General features: G+C 38.9%; 1 pseudogene; it reads right to left on the bottom strand.

Annotated features, from left to right (window-relative positions):
• Positions 1–312: 312 nt before the first annotated feature.
• Positions 313–23834, bottom strand: LOC123644130 (annotated as a pseudogene).
• Positions 23835–23903: the final 69 nt, after the last annotated feature.

The following is a 23903-nucleotide window of genomic DNA, read 5'->3' as shown; positions in this document are numbered from 1 at the left end:
TATATTAAAACAATGACATAGATTTGAGGAGGGCTATTGAAAATTAACATATTACATAATCCCAAGAGAGACCAAAAAGATTCCTTGCTTTACCCTTGGGCAACCAAGAACAGTTAAAGTTATTTTATATCCCAAGAATAAAAAAGAGACTTGCTGGAAATAACAGTGCCCGGTGCTTACAACCCAAGCTAGTTTATACTCTTGTTAGATCAGTCCAAATTCTTAAGGCTACAAAAATTCATTTGTTAGAGCAAAGAAAAACAAAAATCCACTTCAGGACGAAGTTATTCAAGATAAAAGGAAGGTGTATTTTCAGTGAGAGAACTGCCTGCTGTGAGATGATTTCTTACTAATGTTTTTAAAGATTTTGGACTTCTCAACTTTCCTGGCTCTCCGGTGGCTGAATCCACCACTGCCTCCTCTCTTTTCATGCTTGCCTTCATTGCTGTTCATGTTCAGATCAACAAAGGAGACACCTTGAAACCACATGACAGAGCGACTTGAGGCAAACGTAAAGATCTATTTCAGAGAATGAGAATCATGTGCTCGTAGGTATGACTTACATGCTTCCTGGGCTGACTGATGAAGAAGGTAGTTCTTTCCAATCAATTTTTCAAGCTGAGACTGAATGTCAGAAATTTTAGACCAGGAAAAGTCAAATTCATTTAATGAAACCTTGGATTGCTTCAAGGAAGGAAGGAAATCCAATTCTTCTGGGCACAAAATGAACAAGGCATATTCTCTTTCGTTTAGGCCTCTGGCTATTCTGCCCACACAATGAATATATTCCTAAGGTCCTCTGGAGGCTCATACTGAACAATCCAGCCCCCTTCAGGCATATTCAGCCCTCTCCCTGCCTGTCTGGACCCAACAATATCCCTGAATCTGCACTGGAGAACTGGAAGAATGTGGTTGTATGCTTATATTGTTTCTGCAAATGAATGGCCAATGCAGGCAAATCAATATAGTTCAACAACTCAGTGATATTTCACGGACTTACAAGATGAAAAGAAGACCATCAGTTTCTTCTTTCAGTTCTTCTTAAGGAAGGTGAAGAGCAGAATGAATCTCTTTTCAGAGGGACAAATAACATATCTCTGCTTAAGAGCATCCGCTGTTGCGTTAGCTTCATCTTCATCAATACCAACATGCAATGGCTCCTTTTTCAGAGAAATTCTTGCTAGGTATTAAACTTTTTGAGTGTGTGTGGCAGAAAAGAGCATGGTCTATCTATGTGTTGGTAGAAGTTTAATAATTTGCTTTAATTTCTTTTCAAACCCAGCATCCAAGATGCCATCAGCCTCATCAATAACCAGACACTGTAGGTTTTTATACATAAACCATGGGGTAGTCTGTCTGTGGTCCAAAAAATGGCCTGGTGTGGCCACAATGGTGTTGGTCCCATCTGCAAGTTTCTGTGTTTCAACAGATCTGTTACTGCCACAATGCTGTTGACCCCATTATCGATCCTTGTGTGTGAAAGTGGTGAGTCATTAGCTCCTTAAGCAGACCAAGAGTCTGCATGGCCAGTTCTCTAGTAAGCAAGAGAATAAGGACTCCTGTTCCATTCCTGGGCTTGTAGCTTTGGGATCTAAAATTGTGTCTGACATATAGTGGAGTCTCAATAAATAACTTTTGAAAGGAAAAGTTTTAAGTATAGTGGTTGTTAACTCCTCAAGTCACTCTCAAGAAGTCAAAACATGGGTACAAATATTAAACAGTATAAGGTGTGTCACAGGCTGGGCTGGGTGTATTTGTTTCCTAGAGATGCTGTACAAATTACTAGAAATGTGGTGGCTTGAAACAGAAATGTATTCTCTCACAATTCTGGAGGCCAGAAGTCCATGCTTTCTCCAAAGGCTCCAGGGTAGAATTCTTCCCATACCTCCCTCCTAGCTTCTGATGGCAGCTGGCAATCCTTGGTTTGTAGCCATATATTCCAATCTCTGCCTCTGCCTTCACATTGCCTTCTGCGGGTCTGTCTTATGAAGATATATATCATACCATTTAGTGCCCACTCAGATAATTCCGGATAAACTCCTCCTCTCAAGATCCTTAACTTAATCACATCTTTTGCCATATAAAGTAATATTCCCTCTTTTACCATATAGGGTAACATTCACAGGTTCCAGGGATTAGGATGTGGACATATGTTTTCAGGGCCACTATTTGATCCCCTACGGTAGGTGTAAGTTGGTGGGGTATCCAAGACAAGTCATGGGAACTCAGACGGAAGAGAATCCAATAGGTTGGGGTGACGGCCGCATGATCTCAAGACTTTATGTGTTAAGGTAATGTGTAGTTATCACTGTAGCTCCTTTGAGGTAGCCCGGTGATGCCAACTCCTTTGAAGAAGAAGCTAAGGAATGGAAAGGATGTGTGCATATTACCGAAAGGCTAGCAAAGAGAACAAGATCAGGATTTAACTGTCTTCTCTTCAAGCTTTGACTTATTACCTATACTCTTTCATCACCCAAAACGAGTTTAAGAAAAATTAAATAATAGACACATCACAGAGCTTCCAACCATTATTTAAATGACTGGTTTTCAGTTTCTTCTTTCATTCCTGCTGAAGTTCTCATCGTGGATTTGCTAATGCAATATACCGGACAAAAGGAATGCAGTATAAAAGCTAGGGGCTTCCCATAGTTAACAAATATTGACTCAGCATCTGTCCTTAGCAAAATATTGTGAGGAATATGAAGATGAATTAGACATGCATTCATACTCAGGGAGCTACCATTTCATAGAAAACATGAGAGCAAGTAACAAGCACAAGGCAGCATGTCTCACAGTGCCCAGATAGACTGCCCTGGGAGTTCAGAGCAAAGAGATCACTCCTGACTGCAGTCATCAGGAAAGTCTTCAGGCAGCAGATGGCATCTGAATGTTAGGTAGATAGCAAGGGATTCTGGGTCTCCTAGGGATGAAAGTGAATGCTGCTGCTCCAATTCCCCCCACCCCCCAAAGGGGCTTTCAGAGAGGCTCATGGGAGATCTGCATGCACAATAAGACTCAGGTCATGCAACTCCCAACTGTCCAGTCAAAGTGGTTCCATATTGACATCTGAGCCACAGGGAGGTCCCAGTCTGGGCACTATAAAACAAGACACAGACCATAACCGGGCCCTTTTGTACCCTTCCTTTTGCTCTCCCTTTGCTGTGACAGTGGGTCTGGTTGTCATCTGGGCTGTACGTATCACACTCTGTAAACCTGTGTCTTGCTCTTGCCCTATAATCCCATCTTTCTCTCCTCAGTGAACCTCATTTTCATGCTTGCCTTACTTTGGTGTGTCTATAGTCATTCTTCGACCATGAGCACGCCAAGAACTGACATTTCAGACTAAAACCTGACATGAACAGAGCATTGAAAAGAAAGCACTTGAATAAGTAGAATTGGAGGTGAAGAAGAGGGGGGAGTGGGCTAGGGCAACTTAAGCAGAAAGGAGAATATATTTTTTAAAACTGTGGAGGTAAAAGACTAGAAAGTGTGTCGGGAAACAATGAGACATTCAGGGTATATGCAGGAGAACAACCAGATAAAAATGCAAAGAAAAATTGTTATATGTGGTCCTTGACTGTCAAGCAAATGATTTGGACTTTATTAAATAGGCATGGAGCTGTCATTAAAGATATTTTGAATAAGGAAAAGACATAATCAGATATAATCAGAGTTGCTTGAGAAGATCACTTTGGCAGAGGTGTGAGGATGTATTAGAAGCCAGAGGAGGTTAGATGCTGGAAGATTAGCACAGATAGGAGTTAAATAAGGGTCTTGATTAGGGAGGCGGCCATGGGAAAGGCATGTGAAAGGAGCAGAAGTGAGAGAAATTTCAAAGAAAACTCAATAGGATATAATGACTTATTGGGTATATGGGATTGGAGATATAGGAGACATCAGAGATGAGTTTGAAATTCAAATATGATAATGCAAAATAGCAATGCCATTGACTGAATTTGGAAAGTCAGGAGGAGGAACAAGTTTAACAGCAAAAAGGATTAAATGAGTTTACAAATGTTAAGTTTCAAGACCCAGCAGGACGTAGAGATGCTAAGAAGAAAGGACGTGATTACAGTATAAATGCAAGAGTCATTCCCATGGAGAAAATAATCGAAATCATAGAAATTTATAACATCACAAAGGGGAGACAGAACTCCTAAAGCTCAAGGATTGTCCATAATTAAGGAATAGTAGAAGAGCAAAAGCTAGCCAAGAAGATCAAGATCAAGAAGAAATGATTTGGCTGAAGAAGTAACAAGAGTCCAAATGCTGAAGTGAATAGAATTTAAGGGAGAGGAGAATTTCAAGGAAAGGTCATCAATATCGCATACTTCAAATTTTAAAACTGTGTTTTCAAGGGGGAGCTGATCATGACCCTGAAAGGCACAATGCTGAATGCTGTCATCCTGAATGTTGAAATATTGAAAGATCAGCCCCTCTAAAGTCTAAAGTATAATTTTTAAAATAATTTTTTAAATTCTTTAAAAGATGTTTATTTGCATTTTTTAAAAGAGATTTATTTGGGAAGCATACAAAAACATGACAGAACAATTCATAGGCCACTTTGCACAATAAAATAGGCAATAATAATAAACATATTGTTGCAAGCATAAACACTCTGGTGTAGTAACAACAGTCACACAGGAATAACAGTTATGAGCAAACAAACCATATTCATAAAGAAATGGGTCAAAAAGGGAAATGTATAAACGGATATCACTATGATTGGTAATTGTATGAACCCAGCTTTATAAACTGCAGTCATCTGAAATACCATCACTGACAAACCATATTTCCTGGATAGAGCTTGAGCCCATCCTCCGAAATGAGGTATCACAAGAATGGAAGAATAGGCACCACATGTACTCGCCATCAAACTGGCACTGACTGATCAACACTAAGGTGCTCGTAGTAATATTTTTTGGGGGTAGGGAGGTTGGGGGTGGGTAAACTCACAACTAATGGATGCAGTAAACATTGTAGGGGGCGAAAAGGCACGTCTCAAATCATAGTTGGGATGTGGCAAAGTCATAACATGTAACCAAAATGTTTGTACACCCATAATTTCCTGAAATAAAAAAAATAAAAAATAAAAACTTTGATGGGTCATCACTGCATATGTAGTCACCTGGAGCCAGGATCTCAAAGAGATTTTATCTTTCACAAATGCAGATGTCCAAGAAGGACATCCCTTCATTTGTTGAGGAAGTTTCAATGTTTTTACATATACGCCTAATGCTTACACACAAAGTCAACTTGTGATAATGTACTTTTGCAGAGTCAGATTTTCAAAAAATGCATAAAAGGAATTAGACTCTCTAAAAGTCTCTGCATAATTTACACCTTCAATATTGGAAACGATGGCAAGATGAAATACATGGCATAGCGAATTGTAAAAAATAACACTGACAATTCAAAAGTGAAAAAAACTAAAAAAAGAAAAAAAACCCCAAAAACTAAAAAGATAATTCACCATATGAAAAAGTGCATTACAGGGGCAGATTATGGGCAACTGCACAGAGATAGTCTACAAGAGTTGCCCCAACAGGATGCAACTATTCTGTGATTTTGCTTTTCAGGATTTTAGACATTAGGAATTTGGGACTTTAGGGATTTTGATCTTTAGGTAGTTCAACATTTCAGGATTATGGCATTCAGGATGTGTTTTTCAGGATTATGATCCAAACCTTCACAAAGGCACAGATGAGGCATTTGTATTTAGAAGGTTGGTGTTGTGTTTTGTTTTGTTTTGTTTTGAGGGGCAGAGGCCAAATTACAAGGAAATAAACACTAATTGGTAATGAATAAGGACTGCAGATAAATTTTCAAGAAGTTTGAGGATAAAATATCAGAGGAGGAAGTAGGGTCAAAAGAAAGTTGACATGTTTAGGTATTTGTTGCTGTTTTCTTTTTAGAATAAATGGTTATATTCCAATCAACATTTACTTAGTGCCTATATTGTGCTATTGCACTAGTTGGCAAGATCCAGAGAAGATTAGAACTTGATCCTGACTCTCAAGTAGTAAACAATTTAATAGAGAAAATAGAAATGTAAATGCATTGCTCCACACGTGGTAAAGACTGCTGTCAGGTAGGTGCAGGCCACGGGAGCTCTGAGGACGTGCACCAGCCTGGTGGCCTGGTCTGGTCTCAGGGTAGGGAGGGGACAGGGCTGAAGAGCCTCCTGAATGATGCCCACTGCGTCTTAAAGGAGGACTGGAGGCGAGGCTGGCGTATTTACACAAAGGAGTCAGAGAGAGAAGTACTGCGTACGTTTTCTGCAAAGACAAAGAATCTCACAGGAGGGAAAAGCTGAAGTTGATGAGAAAGGAAGCAAATAATGGCAGCTTGGTTCTGAGTGAGGTGGGAGAGGATGAGCTGAAGAAGGCCAGTAAAGAAATTAGCCCTTCCCGGGAGGAGACAAGAGGGAAGGAGACAAAACCTGATGGAGGAACAGGGCACTGTTCAAGGAGCAAAGAACGTGGCTGTGGGGACCAGGTGTTGTGCCTTGTTCCTTTTTATACAATGGAAGTTCGACCGTCTGCCGAGTGCAGAGTCAGGGCTGGGAAGGGCAGAGAAGTGGTGATTAATAGATTAATCATCTTTCATTCTTTTAAAGTAAAGAGATTTCTTTAAATCAAAGGTGGTCTGGAGCTCAGTCTCTTCAGTGTGAAGAAGCAGGAGGTGCAGGGCTTGGGCTCTGGCGACAAACTGCCTGTGTTGGTCTTGTTTTTTCCACATATTAAGGCCGCGACGTGAGTGGTTTTATGATGTAAATAGGCTCTGTGCCTGTGTCTGCTCATCTATAAATCAGACAAATAACAGCACCTAGCTCATAGGTCTGCGGTGAGGAGTAAGAGAATTCAAACATGTCAAGTGCTAGAACAGTTCCTGGCACATAACAGGTACTCAAAAAATGTTAGCCCTTATCATTGCTAGCCCAGTGCTATCCACTAGAATTTTCTGAGATGATAGAAATTCCACTCTGTTGTCTAATACAGCAGTCACTAGCCACACATGGCTACTGAACACTGGAACTGTGGCTAGAGTGCCTGAAAATTCAATTTTTATTCATTTAAATTTAAAAAGCCACATGTGGCTAAGCAGAAGACTGAGCAACCATTTTAAATGGGATTTTGCTGGCACAAGAAAAGGCACTGAGTTCCCATCCCCCAAGGACCCTGGGCCTGAAATCCTGTCGAATAGGCCAATTAAAGATATATGGTTGGAGCTCTTAGGACATGCTTTGTTTTGTTGGTGTTGCTGATCAAAGACAGCATGGAGAAGAGATGTACTCACAATCCTTGTGCCTCCGGAGGAGGTTTCAGTTGCCAGTAGGATATTTATTAGATAAACAAGAGGCAAGTGGCATCTCCCCAAGAGAATAGAACAGAGGTTCAACCAGCTTTCTGCGGAAGTGGGTCAGTTGAAAGCCATTAAGAAGGACGACTGGAGGTCTCAGCAAAACAGAGAGCTGCCACACAGATGTTTTCTTGAGCCCTGTTAATGTCTGCTGACAATGGTGTAATTTCACATCAGAGCCACCAAAACAGCCGATATCACAGCCTGTGCAACAACGTGAGATTTAGATAGTCTACGGTATTGATAAAATGCAAAGGGAGAGGGGAGAAAGGTTGTCCATGAATAATGCATTTCCTTTGGTGGAAGCAGGAGGAGAAGAAACAAATGGATCATTAATGGGCTTAATGCGATTAGGGTGCACGGTGGAAGGGGGCGAGCACCGGTGCCTGCCAGCAAGGCCACCAGCAGAGGAGGCTGCCGCAAAGTGGAAGGGGAGGGCAGGAGTTGATGGCAGCATTAGTTTGGAGTCGCTGTTTTTCCTTTCCAGGATTTCAAAGCCTCTTCTTGAATGCAAGATTAGCTGCGTTATCTCTCTTTTCTAGAACAAAATAGCCTACTGGTGAAAACATCATATTTCTGAGAATTTATGAAAAGGTATTATCACATTTGAAAAGCTTAATAATTAAGATGATAGTGTGGGGAAAGGAAGCATAAAACAACCCAAACAAAAGGACAGGGAGTAATTAAGTGAAGAAAAAAACATTCTTGAACACTGCCAAGAAAACAGAGACATAAAAGTTGCAAGTTGTGGCATGCTTTACACAATAAGGCACTTTGCTGTAAAGTAGCATATCTTGATCTTTGCAAAATCAAATGTTTGAAATCCACTAGTAGAGTTATTTCACTATTTAGGGGAAGTCTGTGTGTTTAATGTCTGTGTACGTGAAAAAATCCTTTATGATGTAAATAATCATACCTAATCACCATCCCGTGGCAGGGATTTCTCTTCCTGTTCTGCAGAGTGGTTGCAGGCTCTGGGGTCCAGCAGACCTGGTTTCAAACCAAGCTCTGCTTCCTGTTGATTATGTGATTGCATGAGTTTCTTTACCTCAGTGAGCCTCAGTTTCCTCCACAGTAAAATGGCAGTAGTAACACACACTCACAGAAGGTCACAGAATCCAATGCCATGAGGTCCCTATAGAAAACTGCTGAGAGTGCCTGGATCATAGCAAAGGCATAATAAATGCTAGTTGGTCCTTCAGGGAGGGGTCAGGTTGTGCATTCTCCCAAGAGGAATCGGACTCCACAGAAGCCCAACATGCCGAGGGCTGACTCGACTCCAGTTCAGACACAAAGGCTCTAGGATTCCTTCTCCCAGAGAACCACACTTGAGCTTGGGGTTCTTATGGGTCTTCAGAATAAATCAGCAAAGACCTGGGTGACCAGAAATAAAGGAGCAGCTGCTGTCTCAGGCTCCAGATAAAACCCTAACTGCAAGGAATTCTCCCTGAGCTGTTGTGACCCTGGCTCCAGCGGGCTCTGCAGCCTTGAACTGTGACCCGCTCTGACTCCAACCACCACCCAGCCCCTGGGGTCAGGCACTGCTGCATGCCTTGCGTTCTCAACCACCCAGCTAAGCTGATTGTTCCCGTGCAGAAAGAGGAGCACTGCCTAGACCATCAGATCTGAGGTTTTGATTTTCAAATATCATCTTTCCTAACACTGAACAGTGTATGTTTGTACTATAGCAAAAGAAACAGAAGCATGTTTTAGGGAAGCGAACTGCTAACCTTACCTGAAACAGGAAATGGGGATAGACATGATCAAGACTGGTGATGGGTGGCACGGGGCTTTGGCGTAGATCAGAGAATTGGACACAGCTGGAACAAGGAGTTGCCCTGGAGTTAGTCAAGCTGCCTTAGCATGGCCTGACTCCAGAGCAGACAAAGGACGGAGATCAGACACTGGCCACCAGGCAGGGAGAGTTCCAGGCAGAAACAGTCTTGTTCATGCCCCAGGTTTCTGTTAGAGAAGTTGACCCTTAAGCTCAAAGCTTGTAACACTAGACTTCTAAACTCAGAGCCTCAAGATTACTTCATTAGCTCAGATTCCTCTTGGAACCCTCTTGATCTTGGAAGAATCACAGTCTTTGTATTCTAGATCTGGTTCCTGTAAAGCTGGAAAGCATCCTCATGCCCCTCTCAGTCTGTGGTTCCATTCAGTAGGAAGAACAATTGTCTAGCCTAACTGAAGCCTCCAAACAAAAACTGTATCTTCATAAAAGCATATCCTCATCACCCTTAGAAAATGTATGAGAATTCAAATTTTCCCCAGCTTCCTCTCTTCCTGAGGTGAGGACTTAGCATCAGGCTAGAATCCTAAAATATTTAGAAAATAGATGTTGGAAGAATGCTAAAAAGTGGCTTATGGGTGCAAAGAAATTGTCAGATTAAATAGGGGAAATGTTTGGAAAATACACAGAAAGCAGAGCCTTCTTGAACATGAGTCCTCTCTAACTTTGCCATGAACATGTATGTGTGGCCATTATTCTCTAACACAAAGGCATGTCCTGATTTCAGGATCTGGCCTTAACAAACAAGTACAACATCAGTGGTATGGATCCAGGGGGAGAAATTGCACTGACCTTGATCTTTGAGGATGAAACCTAGTGTTCTCATAAGCCCATTAAGGATAGCTCTATTGTAGAACATAATTCACTTACAGGCCTTGGAATTCACTTAGAGATTAAAAAGATATATTTACAATCATCTAGGAGCTGTATTCCATTTCTACCCAGTATTCTTCATACTCATCCAAGAGGATCATTACCTCTTGCACAAAATGAACGAACAAGACACTGAACAGTTTAAGCCTTCTTTCCCTCCCCACTTTTGCCTAGAAAATTAAGAAGAATTTGGGTCTTATGGTGATCCAACAATGAGTTACAAGATTGGGCAGAACACACCCATCTCCCCTTTCCTTGAATTCCTTTTGGAAAATGCACATAATGTCATAGATTGCTTACCAACCTCGTAAACAAGACCTGAGAATTTCTTAAAACTCTTGAGTTCCTTGTAAGAAAGCCTACATTTCTGTGAAATACAAATAGCTACAGAGAAATGCCCTGAACCAAAACTTCTTTCCATTTCAAGGAAACTGGAAAGAAAGGCACTTTGAAATGTAGGAATAAGATAAGAAAAAGAAGTAGCAACCCAGATGGTCTACATCCCTCTCAGCTGTGAATGCTTACACTCAGTCTTGCTGGTCCTGGGTGCAGGTGAGGCTGAATGACAATAATGGAAAACACCTGTTGACTCAAACTCTGGCCCCAGGTGGGCCTTTATCACAAAGCACTGGCTCTTCCCTTTTGCTAATAGAATCTCATCATGAACAGATGTGGTCAGAATAATCTCCAAGAAAGGATTAAAATTAAAGCCTCTTGACTTTTCCGAGAGTGACTTTCTGTCATCCCACCTTCTCTGTGCCCTAATAAATTCTCCTTTCCACTTCTCCCAATGCTTATCTCTTCTTTTCCCTTATTTTGGTCTAGGAATTGAAGTGAGACTTGGGGTGCAGGGAAAGCCACAGCTCATATTTCATATTTCAAGGACCTTTTGCTGGAAGAAGACACCAAGTGTTTCCCACCAACTTTTCTCAACAGAAACCATCTCTTTCCATCTACGTCTCAAACCTTATTTATTGTATTTATTATCTGTGATGCACTTCACACACTATACGTAACAGAGTTCCCTAAGAACGATCTCTTTAATTCATTGTTTTAATAACACATTTACTAGGCACTTATTATGACAAATCAATATATTAAAATGTTTCTCTTCACATGTGGTTTCATAGAACATACACACATATGCAAGACCCACTGTCTGAATATTACTCATCTCTGAGCCGTAAGGACTGTAAACAGCCCCAAGGGCAATCAACATCCCTTGTTCACAGCTCACCAGCAAAACCTTTTTGTTTTAGAAATGAACCAGGGTAATCGATCCAGCTGATTATCTCTAAAGTGAATCACGTCCTTTTTACCAAAATTTGGCCCAATATTCCCCTTCTTGGCTTTGGTTGGTTTTTTTGTTTTTTGTAGGTTTTTTGTAGGCTTTGTTTTGTTTCGTTTTACCATTTTCTTTTCTTCTTGAAGATTATAGACATGGTAATTCACTTGTGATGCACTGAGAATCTTAATCTGGTACCAGCATTACTGGTAAATTGCTTCCTTTTAGCATGAGATAGGGCAGCCTGCACTTGCTGCAATGGGTAAAACAGCCATTTTCGTGCACATTCACAATGACAAGCTGAAGCTCACTTTTTTTTAACGTAACATCCATATTTCTTTCTCAGAATAACAAATGAAAACATGACAGCTGATTTTGGAGGTGGAAGAAAGAGAATCCCAATAAACCACTGTAGGAAAGCATCCCCGTTAGCTTGGATACTTGTGAGGAGTTGTGGGGAGAGGAGTGCCGAAGAGCAATAACTACCTGTTTATTGTCTCTCTATCAAATTATAACAATTCATGAACTGACTCTGAGAACCCCTGAATTCCAATCGACCTCAGATGCCGGGCAATGAAAGATGACCAGGATTGCTAAATTCAGTGTCAGAAGAATATATCATAATTTGTTGTATTCATTCTCTTTTTCCTGTTTCTTAATTTTTTAATAAGAATGCCTCTGGTTGATTAACTTTTTCCAGTCCACTTAATGTTCTCATTTAGGGGGCTTGGCTGTTGCAATGTTCCTTTATCAATTGGAGATTGACTGTAAAAGCCAGCCACAGAAGTCTGGACCCCACTTGTCCTGCACCAGTGTGCCAAGCGGCGCTACACAAGCATAGTCTCACTTTCATTTAGTGCAAACTTCCAGAGCTGAGCAAAGGACAAGCCTCCTGTTAGTCGAGCTGCACAATGTTTAACAGCTGTGCCAATACAAAAGAAAATATTTTTTGCATTATCTGCCTAATGTAAGGGCTTGTGTAACATCTGAGCACAGGGCCCATAGCATGCATTTTTAGCAAGGCAGCCAGAATTTTAGACAGGAATATGCTATTCAACTGGCAAATGCAGCATAGCTCTATGTCATCCTAAATCTTTCCAAGAAGCTGATATGTTCAAATGTGTAAGAGATACACTTTCAACATTTTCTGCTTGTCATTTTTGCTGTTCTGATTCTGGCTACCAAATCCACAATTAGACCACCAAAATAGGAATTAGGCTATCGCTGTCATCTCCCTTCATTTTGGCTTGCCTGTTCTCAGCATTACTAACTCTAACTTGCCAGACAGAACACTATTGGCTTTCCCTCTGGGTTAGGTAATGGCCTAACATGCAATCACTCCCCCTCCTCCTTCCCACATCCAGTGGGCTCCTGACTGCCTGCACTGTTTTCCTATTCTGAAAAATCATTCAGATCTTCACATTTCCAAGAGAAACGCCCCCTCTTGTGGTGGCTGCTGGATACTGCAGTCTTAGCTTCCAGCAGGAGAGCTGCAAGGCACGCAACTTCCTAGGCGTAGACCTGCAAGGTTGCTAGGAGCTCCAGCCTGCCCGGTGTTGAAAGCGTTGAGCTTTTTCCTGTGAGAGCTGAATCCTCTCTAGCTGCGTCAGGCTTTCATTTATAGATTGAACCGGATGAAAGAGCTGATAGTCAGCCATTTTCGACCTATAAAACAGTAATTTCATACAGTTCAACATAATGCATAAAGATAAGCCAAGCAGGGGACACTCCTTAGCAAAACCCTATGACTGCCAGCCAAGAATGGAAATCTTTCCTATTCTGGGAACTACAGTAAGGAGTTTTAATCATAATAAATAAATATTTTTCAAGCCCTAAATGTTAGAAACTTTGTCAATCTCTGAACATAGCCTTTTCAGGTTTCTTGGTCACTTGGCAGTTGATTCTAAAAATCAGGCTTAGAATGTTGGACTGCCTTAGATTTGTCACTTATTTATTTAGGAGCTTTAGGCAATTAAATGACAAAACTACTTGTACCCCAGCACAGGTGGCTGGTGCTCTGAAAAGGATTATTTGTCTGAAGGAAAGCAAATAGAGTAAGATTAAATGGGGTGCTGTAATTCTTCTCATAGATGTAATTATTTTGTAAGTGTCCTATTTATTTATTTGTAATGTGATAAATTATGTGAAGTAATCTTTTTCAGCAATGTTAATTCATCATGCTAGCAAAATTTAAAAATAAAATTTTGTTTAATTATTTAATATTTAAAATCATTGATGTCAAATGGGAATAAATATCAATAACCTCTTTTGAGAGACTCTTTATAATAAATAAAGAGCTCCTAGAAATCAACAAAAAAGATCAGCAACTCAGTATTGTAAAGGATGTGATCAAATGATTCACACACTTAAAAGTGGTTTTAAACACATGAAAGATGCTTGGCTTCACTTAAAATTAGAGCTATGAAAATTTAACCTATATTGAGATATCATTTTCACCTTTCAGACTAGCAAAAGGTAAAAACTTTGTTAACATACTCTTGACAACGTTATGAAGAAATAAGCAGTGATAATATTTCTTTTTTAAGAATAAATTGGTATACTTCCTAGAAAGTGCGATTTAACAAAACTGTCCACATCTCAAATACATTTTGCTGAGGCTATTCTAGGCCTCAGCAAATTTATGTCTTGGAATATATTCTACAGATATGCTTATACATATATATGATGTATGCAAAGTTATTAATTGCAGAATTACTTGTAACAGCACAAAATTGCAAACAACCTGAAAGTCAGTCCATAATTATACTGTTAAATAAAGTACATCCATATAATGGACTATTATCCAGCTCTTAAGGAAAGAAAAACATGTAGGAAGCTCTCCATGTACCAATATAGAGCATCTCCAAGATAAATTATTTGGGAGAAAAGAGGTATGGAACAGTATGTACAATATGCCATTTTATAGTTACAGTAGGAGAGAGAATAATATCTCTTCATTTTTGCTTTATAAACATAAAGAAATTTTAGAGAAATACCCAAGAAAGTAATAACATTGGTCAGTGGAAATAGTTGGACCAAGCAGACTGCGGAAAGAAAAGATTTCAGTGTATTCTTATTAGGGGGAGAAGGTATATGTGGAAGTATCACCTATGCAAAAATTAAATGTAATAGAATCATTTGTGTCAGTAGGTTAAAAAAAAAATCTCCTCTTCTCTCTTCAATAAATTTAATGAATTGTGTGTTGATGTGTAGGAAGAGTGTAAGTGAAACTGTTTAAAGGCTTCATAATACTTATTCCTTAATGATAAAACCCTGGTCTGGCCCCAAACAAACTAAGGATGCCGTTTCTCAGCAACCTAACAGTAACAGAATTTGAGACCCAGTAGAGCAGCTGACCCCAAAATATTAATAAGAGCTCTGCTGAGTGTCCAACTTTTCTTCAAGACCTCAGGCCACTTTTAGCATAAGAGCAGATGTCTGACAGCCGGCAAATGAGTCAGTGTTGCTAGTTTCTATGTGAAATGAGTTTCACTAATAATTAAATAATTTAAAAGACAAACAGTTCTCAGTCCTTTTGAGCCCCCGTCTTCCTGCTACTGCCAGTATTCATGCATTAATTCATAATTATGAGCACCTTCGACATTTTCGGTACTATTGTAGCACCCAGGTGGACAGCTCAGGAACACCCCAAATACACAGCAGTTTGAGTGACACACATCCCAGGGTCCAGACTTAGCCCCAGGGCTGGTTCACTCCTTGTTGTTGACCTCCAAAAAGTTGGGATTTAGTTATTTGTGGCTTAAGGGTGAAATAAGACCATAAATAACCACCCCCCTACAAACCCAGAAAGAAATGAAGCTAAAGGGGAGGACATCATGGGATTGTCAAGCTTGGTAAAGTAATAAACGGTTCTTGTGCCTTTTGTTCCTAAAAACGAGGATTTATTTTCTAAGTATACAACATGCATATACACGACTGACTAGCTGTATGACTGAGGCATCATCTCACTCTCTGACTTTCCTCATCTGTTCCCTAAAAAATGAGGGAGCCGGAGTTACATCAGTGTTTCACAACCTTTTTTCAATATCACCCCCCAAGGAGCCTTTTTAGACTCTTTGGTCTCATATCACCCCCCATCATAAAATGTTAATGCCACAGTTTATACTGGATATCTGGGTATGTACTGTATATATATATATATGTATATATATATATGTACTTTATGCACAAAGAGTATTATTTTGCCCCTGAAGAACCAATTTTGCCTCCACTGAGTATGCGTGAATTTTATCCACAAGAAGGATTCATAAGATTCCTTCTCATTTTAAAACCAAAGGGATGGTGCAGTACTCTGGGGAATAAATTCATGAACTTGAGTGCCAGATGGGTTTAAATTCAAATCCTGATTCTACCACTTGCTTATCACATGACCTTGAATAAGCTATTTAACTTCTCTGATATTAAGTATCCTCATATGATACCTCTCACAGGGTATCACCAATTGAGGCGAAGTGGGTAAAGCCCCTGGCACTGGACCTGGTACCCTGTAAACCTGCAGTCCCCAACCCCCAGGCCACGGACCAGTACCAGTCCATGGTCTGTTAGGAACCAGGCTGCACAGCAGGAGGTGAGCGGTGGGTGAATGACTGAAGCTTCGTCTGTATTTACAGCTACTCCCCATCATCATTCACATCACCACATAAGCTCCTCCTCCTGTCAGATCAGCAGCAGCATTAGATTCTCACAGAAGCTCGAACCCTACTGTAAACTGCACATGGGAGGGATCTAGGTTGTGAGCTCCTTATGAGAATCTAATGCCTGATGATCTGAGGTGGAGCTGAGGCAGTGATGCTAGCACTGGGGAGTGGCTGCAAATACAGATTATCATTAGCAGAGAGGTTTGACTCCACAATAAATGTAATGCACTTGAATCATCCTGAAACCATCCCCCCCACCCCCAATCCATGTAAAAATTGTCTTCCATGAAACTGGTCCCTGGTGCCAAAATGGTTGGGAACCGCTCATGTAAACAATCAGTAACTGGTACTTTTTCATTTGCTTAATTTAAAACAAATCGATACCTTACTTCTGTATATCTAAAAAATGAAACAGTGATCACAATGTATGCAATAATTATCATCAATAACCCAAATTTTAAGGTACTTTTTATTTGTGCCTGTAATGTAGCCCCAAATGCCAACTTCTATCATGACTTCAAAATTCTATTCAACTTTCAAGACCAAGATCAAATGTCACCTGCTTTAAGGCAACTTTCCTCAGTTTCACCAATTGTAAATCTCCCCACCCTTCAACTCCCATAGCGTACTGTTTATGCCATTAGGATGTCAAACATATTCTGCATTATAATTTATATTGATTTTAAATACTTTGAGGATAAGAAATCTGTTTTATTCTTCAGTGCTACACACACACACTCACACACACACACACACACTCACACTGAACATAATAGATTTTTAATAAATATTTGTTGGTCAATGAATTAATGCTGCAAAATTGGATTCCAAAGATCAAATGTAACATTAACACATAAAAACAAAAGGAAAAAAGGAGACTTAAATTAACATCTATGTTAACATAATGACTTAGAAGAGTAGTTAAAACATAGGCAGAATCTTCTTTTTATCATTATTTATCCCTAAAATCCTAAACATAAATCTCGAGTAAAAACATCTCATCTTCCCATATTGTAGAGATTGATGAAAAATCCTTCTAGTAATAGACAATTTATGAGACACATGAATTTTTTAAAAGACGATATTCCGGGGAGGGTTAGGTTACCTCCTAAAACACATCTAACTTGAGTTCTAGTAAAAGTGTACAGAATCTCTGTATAACAGGCAGAGCAGTTTCCTGGATCTCCTACTTTATTACCATTATCAGTGGTTGTTCTTTGTCATGTTCTTGCCTCAGCTGGGGAAATTCTGTGATAAAAGAAACACATACGTCAAATGTAATAGCAGAAAGCAAAGAGAAGCCAGAAAGCGAGAGTGACTATGTGAAGCATTTGTTTTTTAGACCCTATGATGTTTTAAGCATATACCTAATGCTTTTTACACATGCTGAATAACCAGGCTAATTAAAAAGCCCATACAGCTCTTGTTAAAATCTGTTCAAATTTTTTGGAGCACCTGTTATAACAGAATGCCCACAGACTTGATAGTTTAGAGCCAAGACACCTGCTACCTTATGTCTCACAGTATGTTCAGTTTTATACTGTTAGCAAAAAAATAAACACTTTTTGACATTTAGCAATCTTATACAAGAGATATGAAATTATCAGGAAGGAGTGATAGTTTAACCCTTCCTGCGCTGCTCTAAGAAACCACACCCTTTCTTCTCTAGAAGGAAGTGGATTTCTAATTTTGCCCCATGAAGTTACTGTTGCTTCTTTAATCATCCCTAATCATGAAAAGTTTTCTAAAGAGTCCAGATATCTTTTTAGAAATTTAGAGCAGGGACTTTTCTAGTTTAAAGTTCTCAGTGAGTTTACTCAATATACACATTTAAGTGATGGCCAATTTACAAATTAGCCTTTCAGTAAGCCCTTTAACAGAGCATGTAACTGTTTAAACTTTGTCAGCTACGTAAAACTCCAAGATAGGTTTGATGATTATTCCTGATGATATTTTTATCAGAACTTTACTTGAAAATGCATTTACTTTTGAAGGAGAAATATCTAATAACTTTCTATAGTTAAGGCATTTCAGAGTCCAGATATATACATAGGAAATTTGAATATCTCTTTTAGATTCTATTTTATGATTGACAAACAAATTTTATAAGGATGATGTTAAAGTGGTTTTCAAGATACATACTTTCTAAACAGCTGCCATTTTGTCTATAGCATATCAGTTCCTTGAGGTCTAAAGCCATATCTCATCTGTCTGTGTTAGCTCAAAGTTGGACAATTGGGTGAACAAAATTTCACCTTAATTTTAAAAAAGTCTTCAATTTTATGTGGTCACACAGTTTAAATTTTAATTGATGCTAATGACATTCCTATTAAGAAAAACTGCCTTTGATCTAGCCATTCCACTTCTAGTATTATTCCAACAGTAAAGTCACACTTTATAAAGTGTGTATATAGAAAGATTTAAATATAAGAATATAATTTCCAGGATTGTCTATATAGCAAAAGACTTGAAACAGCATAAATGTCCTTTGATAAGGAACTGGGTAAATAAATGACTATTGGTCAATACAATAGAATACTATGTAGTTGTTAAGTGAATAAAGAATTCTGTAGATAGTAATATGAAATAGTCTCCAATATACATTGTTAAATGAAAAACACAAGATGTAAGAGCAAACAAATAACCAAACACACACACACACACACACACACACACACCTGAAAATTCATAGAAATATAGACTATCTTTGGAAGGAAACATAATAAATTGATAACAGTGTATATCTCTGAGGGGATAAATTCAAGGATTAGGGAACAGGGATAGAAGGAATACTTATTTTTCACTAAAAATTCCTTTTGTACCTTAAGCTATTTGTATTACATATACATATTACCTATTCAAAGTATCTTAAGATGCAAATTAAAATATTGCATTAAATTTGGGAGGAAAGAAGAAAATATGATATATTATGGCCATACTTTAATATTTTTATTTTATTTTAATATTTAATATAATATAATATCCTAAAGTAATCCTAAATTTCCAGACTGTTATTTGGTTAGCTATAAATCAGTATTTAACAATATAAATCACAATTTAGTGTCTAATCATGATGAAAACAGCTTTTGAATGTTGAATGTGTATAGCTGTGTTCAAATACAAGCTGTTTTGACTTTTAACCAACATAGCAGAACTAGGAGTGATTTCATTGCATAATTAGAAAACAACCTAGAATATATTTGTCTAAGATATTTTAAAGATAATGAAAGCATTTTTAAATGTTCAAGAGAGAAATGATGTTTTAATTTCTGTATGTCTATCAGAAGAGAAATTCTATTTGTATTGGGCACCAGAGAATCTATAGTCCAGCATGCACTGGTCATTTTGTGCTGGAAGCATCCCAAACCTGGGACTTCTAAGGCCTATTTCCTAAAATGAACAAGAATAGATTGTGTAGCTCCTCCAGGGCTTGCAATAGCATTGTGCATAGCCCTATAAATCCCCACACCTGTGGGTGGGACCTACCCTGGGAAATGTATTGAAGCGATAACTTACTTTCAGACATTCTTTCTCTCATTCATGGGAGAAGATTCTAGTCTTTCAAAAACAACTTTTCCATCCTTGAGAGACCCACATCAACCAGCTCCCCAAAACCATCAGAAAAACACACTAAAATTATACTACACTTAATGTTTATTTGCATTTTAAGAACAAACACAAAATTATGACTAGAAGAAGCATAAGGAGTAAATTCTAATGAAGGAATAACAGGCTTTAGTAGTTGATTGGGCAGGGCAAATGAGGGAGACTGAGGCTGAGACAGACTGAGACCAACAGTCACACCAATCAGCTCCCCAGCCTTCTCGGTTAATGCTGGATTGACTTTAAGGGTTCATTGCCACTTCATGCAAATAGCAATGGCATGCTAGTCATTAGTAATACTCACCAAGTACTTTGGTTCTTCCCTTTCTGGCCTGTGGTAGGATTTTATTTCCTGGCTCCCTTGTGGGGTGGGGCCATGTGTGCTGTGAGAAGAGGGGATATATGACACTTCCAGATCAGAGCATTTCCTTGTTTTAGGCCAGTATGAGGCCCTATAGAGTTCTCTTCCTCTGCCATGGAGACCTGCAAGCATCCATCACAGGTGCTCTGTCGACTGGGTCCTGGAGGAGGAAATAAAATGTATGTGAGCAGGGAATAAACTTTTGTTGTTTTAAGCTACTAACACTGGGGGGTTATTTGTTATCACAATATAACCCAGCCTGTCCTTACTGGTACATAGGGAAGGCACAGTAAACATACACAAATGACTCAGAATATCTTCATGTTTACAAAGGCAGTAATGACTTCTAGGTTATCACAATTTTAAGTATGACCTTTTTTCTTTCTAATTCTATAAAACGTTTTTCCCTTGTCCATTAAGGTCTTTTCCCAAACACAAATTTTGACTACATCCCTGGAAGGTAGTAGAATTACACAATTTGGAGACTGAGGAAATAAGAAGCAATGTCTGTCTGTCTCTCTCTTTCTCTTTCTTTCTCTTTCTCTTTCCCTCCTCGCTGCTTTTCTCACTAAGAAAAGAAAAAAAACAAGAAGTGGATATCTAAACAATTTAGCACGGCCGGGCGTGGTGGCTCACGCCTGTAATCCTAGCACTCTGGGAGGCCAAGGCAGGTGGGTTGCTCGAGGTCAGGAGTTCGAGACCAGCCTGAGTGAGACCCTGTCTCTACTAAAAATAGAAAGAAATTATCTGGACAACTAAAAATATATATAGAAAAAAAAAATTAGCCGGGCATGGTGGCGCATGCCTGTAGTCCCAGCTCTCGAGAGGCTGAGGCAGGAGGATCGCTTAAGCCCAGGAGTTTGAGGTTGCTGTGAGCTAGGCTGACGCCACGGCACTCACTCTAGCCTGGGCAACAAAGTGAGACTCTGTCTCAAAAAAAAAAAAAATTACAATTTAGCGCAAGATATTTTATTAAAGTGCTATTCAGAAAATTGTCTATTCATGGGAAAAGGTTGTGTCATTCTATGGCACTCTGAATTCCTCAGTTTGCCACACTGATCCCATGGAGGAGGTCACACATCCCTGGATTACATTGTCGTAGTCAGAGAAAGTCTTGGGAGAAGTTGAATTTGATTCTAAGAATATCACCTTCCCACATTTGTATAGCACCTTCCAATTTGAAGAGGACTTCCTTCAATATGACCTTTCCCAGGCTCTTTCTTTATCCTACATGGGGCTCCCCTTTATATGTAGATGTCCACACAACAACACTGTCCATTTTCTGGGACAGGTTCTCTTAATTACATATTATTGGCATGAAACTGAAGCTCAGTGAGTCTAAGTGATTAACCGAAAATCTCATAGGCAGTAAGTAAAAAAGTCAAGATTCAAAATCAGATTTTCTGACTAACTCCAGGGAATTCACTCACTGTTCTACTCTGCTCCATGGAAATAGAGACAAAGGAAAGAAAAGCCCCAGAGAAGGATCAGCCTATGGTCAGGGAAAGCTTCCTGGAAAAAGCGACACCTGTGCACATGCCTGTCCCTGCATTGCCAGGTGTCTGTCTTCCTACTAGTCCATGATTATCTCTGTAGCTTCAGCATGGTGCTTAATGTTTGATGAATGAATGAGAAAATGTATTGGATGAGTGAAGATATTATTTTTAGATATACAGCCATCCCTCAGTAACCATGAGGGATTCCAGGACTATCCCCTCGTACCAAAATCCAGGGATGCTCAAGGCCCTTATATAAAATGGCATAGTATTTGCATATAACCTATGAACATCCTCCTGTATACTTTAAATCATCTCTAGATTACTTGTGACTAATACAATGTAAATGCTATGTAAATAGTTGTTATACAATATTGTTTTTATTTGTATTATTTTCATTGCTGTATTTTTATTTTCTGTTGTTTTCTGTGTATGTGTGTATTGCTGATCTGTGGCTGGTTGAATCCACAGATGCAGAACCCACAGATACAGAGGACCAACTGTGTATGGAACTTTCCTTCCCAGGAGAATGCGCTTTTAATTCCTGAACTCACAGTCCCAGGCCTTGACCCCAGGCTCAGCCTTCACATTTGCAGGACCCAGGGCAATGGTACAAAGGGGAGCTCACGTATGATATGTCCAATGTCCAATTGTTTTAAAAGTAAAAAGCCAACTAACAAGCAGTTAGATAAAATACGTTCTATTCTCCTACCTTGACAAATACATCTTCATAGTGATAAAAAAAGTTGAAGGTATGCAAAAAGCTATGATTTTTGTATACAGCAATTGAAATTAGGCAAAATACCAAAAATGAATGAATTTAATTTTTATCATGCATGTCTGTTCATAGGTCAATGTTTGGATGATAAAATAAAGACATATATAATTCATAAATTATCATATATTTATTCTATAACATTTTACTTTCTGGCTTTAATTTCAGTAGAATCACTAATAATGTTATACTCAAGATTTTCATATTATTTGTGATTTATTGATAGTAATGCCAAATTAGACAAACTTTCTTGAGTCATTGCTTTTAAGTAGATTTTTATTAATTTCAGTTTGAAGAAACTGCTCTGTTAAGACAATAGAAATAGGAACTGCCAAATTAGTGACACAATAGCTAGATTTAGAAACAAGTAAGATATACATATCTTGTTCAAACATTATATTACAAAATATTTTTAGTTTCACTGTGTGCATAGCTATCACTTATAACTATTTATTATCTCTGAAAGCAATATATGGATTCATGCAATAATGTAAAGAATCAATATTCTTTATATGCTTTATAAATTTTAAGCTTTGACCTACAAATATACAAATTTGAGTAATATAAATTATTTAATAATACAGAATTTCCACAGCCTTGTGCAACTGTTTCAAATATTGCACTAATTTATGAGTGTCTCTGGAACCATGAATTGGAACAAGAAGTGAAGCAAGTTCTACTGGGATACTTCCTAACAAGAATCTACTTCATTCATGCTAATTTAAAGGAAGAATTCGACAAGTTAAACATTTATATTTTCACTTACCTGTTTCCACTGCTTAAATTACCCCCTGGAGTCTACACCATGTGTATCTCCAATATCAACAGTGCTTCAACCCATATACCTTCATGCTATTTGAACACTTGACTTTTGTTTTGAGGCCACTGAGCAGATTTGGAGAAGGATTCCTCCGAGGCCTGAGTGGTGTTAGTCACGAGAATAAATATTTAAGTTTAGCAAGTGACAGAGGCACCCATGTGTTCTTTAATGACTTTATTTTATGCACGATACACAGAGCTCTCTACAGTGTGGGACCTGGACAGAGATTCCTCTTGCCTGGGCTAAGAGTTGTACCCATTGCAAGGATGCTGAGGGACATTCCAAAAGCTATTAAGCCACTTATGTAAATTCTTCAGAAAGACTTTGCCAGCCCCCTTTTCACTTTAACTGTTTATCATCAATTATCCATGGTTGAGGAAGGCTAAGAAAAACAAAATAACCATAGTATTATTTAGCACATATATTTTTAAGCATTGATAAAAGCATTTTACATGCATTATCATGTTTTATACTGGTAACAGCCAATGAGATAAATAATCTTATTATTTCCTCTCTTGTAAATGAGAAAACTGAGACACAGGAAAGTTAAGCAACCTGCCTCAGGCCACAGAGCTGGGAATCCACGGAACTGGTAGGACTGAAACTACTCATGATCCTTTTTCACAACTTCCTCCTTCTTCCGGTCTTGCCTTTGATTTGCTTTTTGATTACTTAAAGATTTTCCAAAATAGTGCACATAGAGGAGCAGTAGAGCACTGGGTTTAAACTGCTTGGGTTCCAATCCTGGCTCCACCACTTACCAACTGGGTGACCTTGGAAATCACACTTTGCAAAGCAGACAAAGTCATAGTACCGACCTCATAAGGTTGATGTGAGAAATAAATTAGTTAATAATGTAAAACACTCTTAGTACCAAG

This window comes from Lemur catta, chromosome 8 (genome assembly GCF_020740605.2).
Source record: "Lemur catta isolate mLemCat1 chromosome 8, mLemCat1.pri, whole genome shotgun sequence".
Lineage (NCBI taxonomy): Eukaryota > Metazoa > Chordata > Mammalia > Primates > Lemuridae > Lemur > Lemur catta.
The sequence above is the reverse complement of the archived record's forward strand: the minus strand, read 5'-3'. Positions and strand labels throughout refer to the sequence as shown.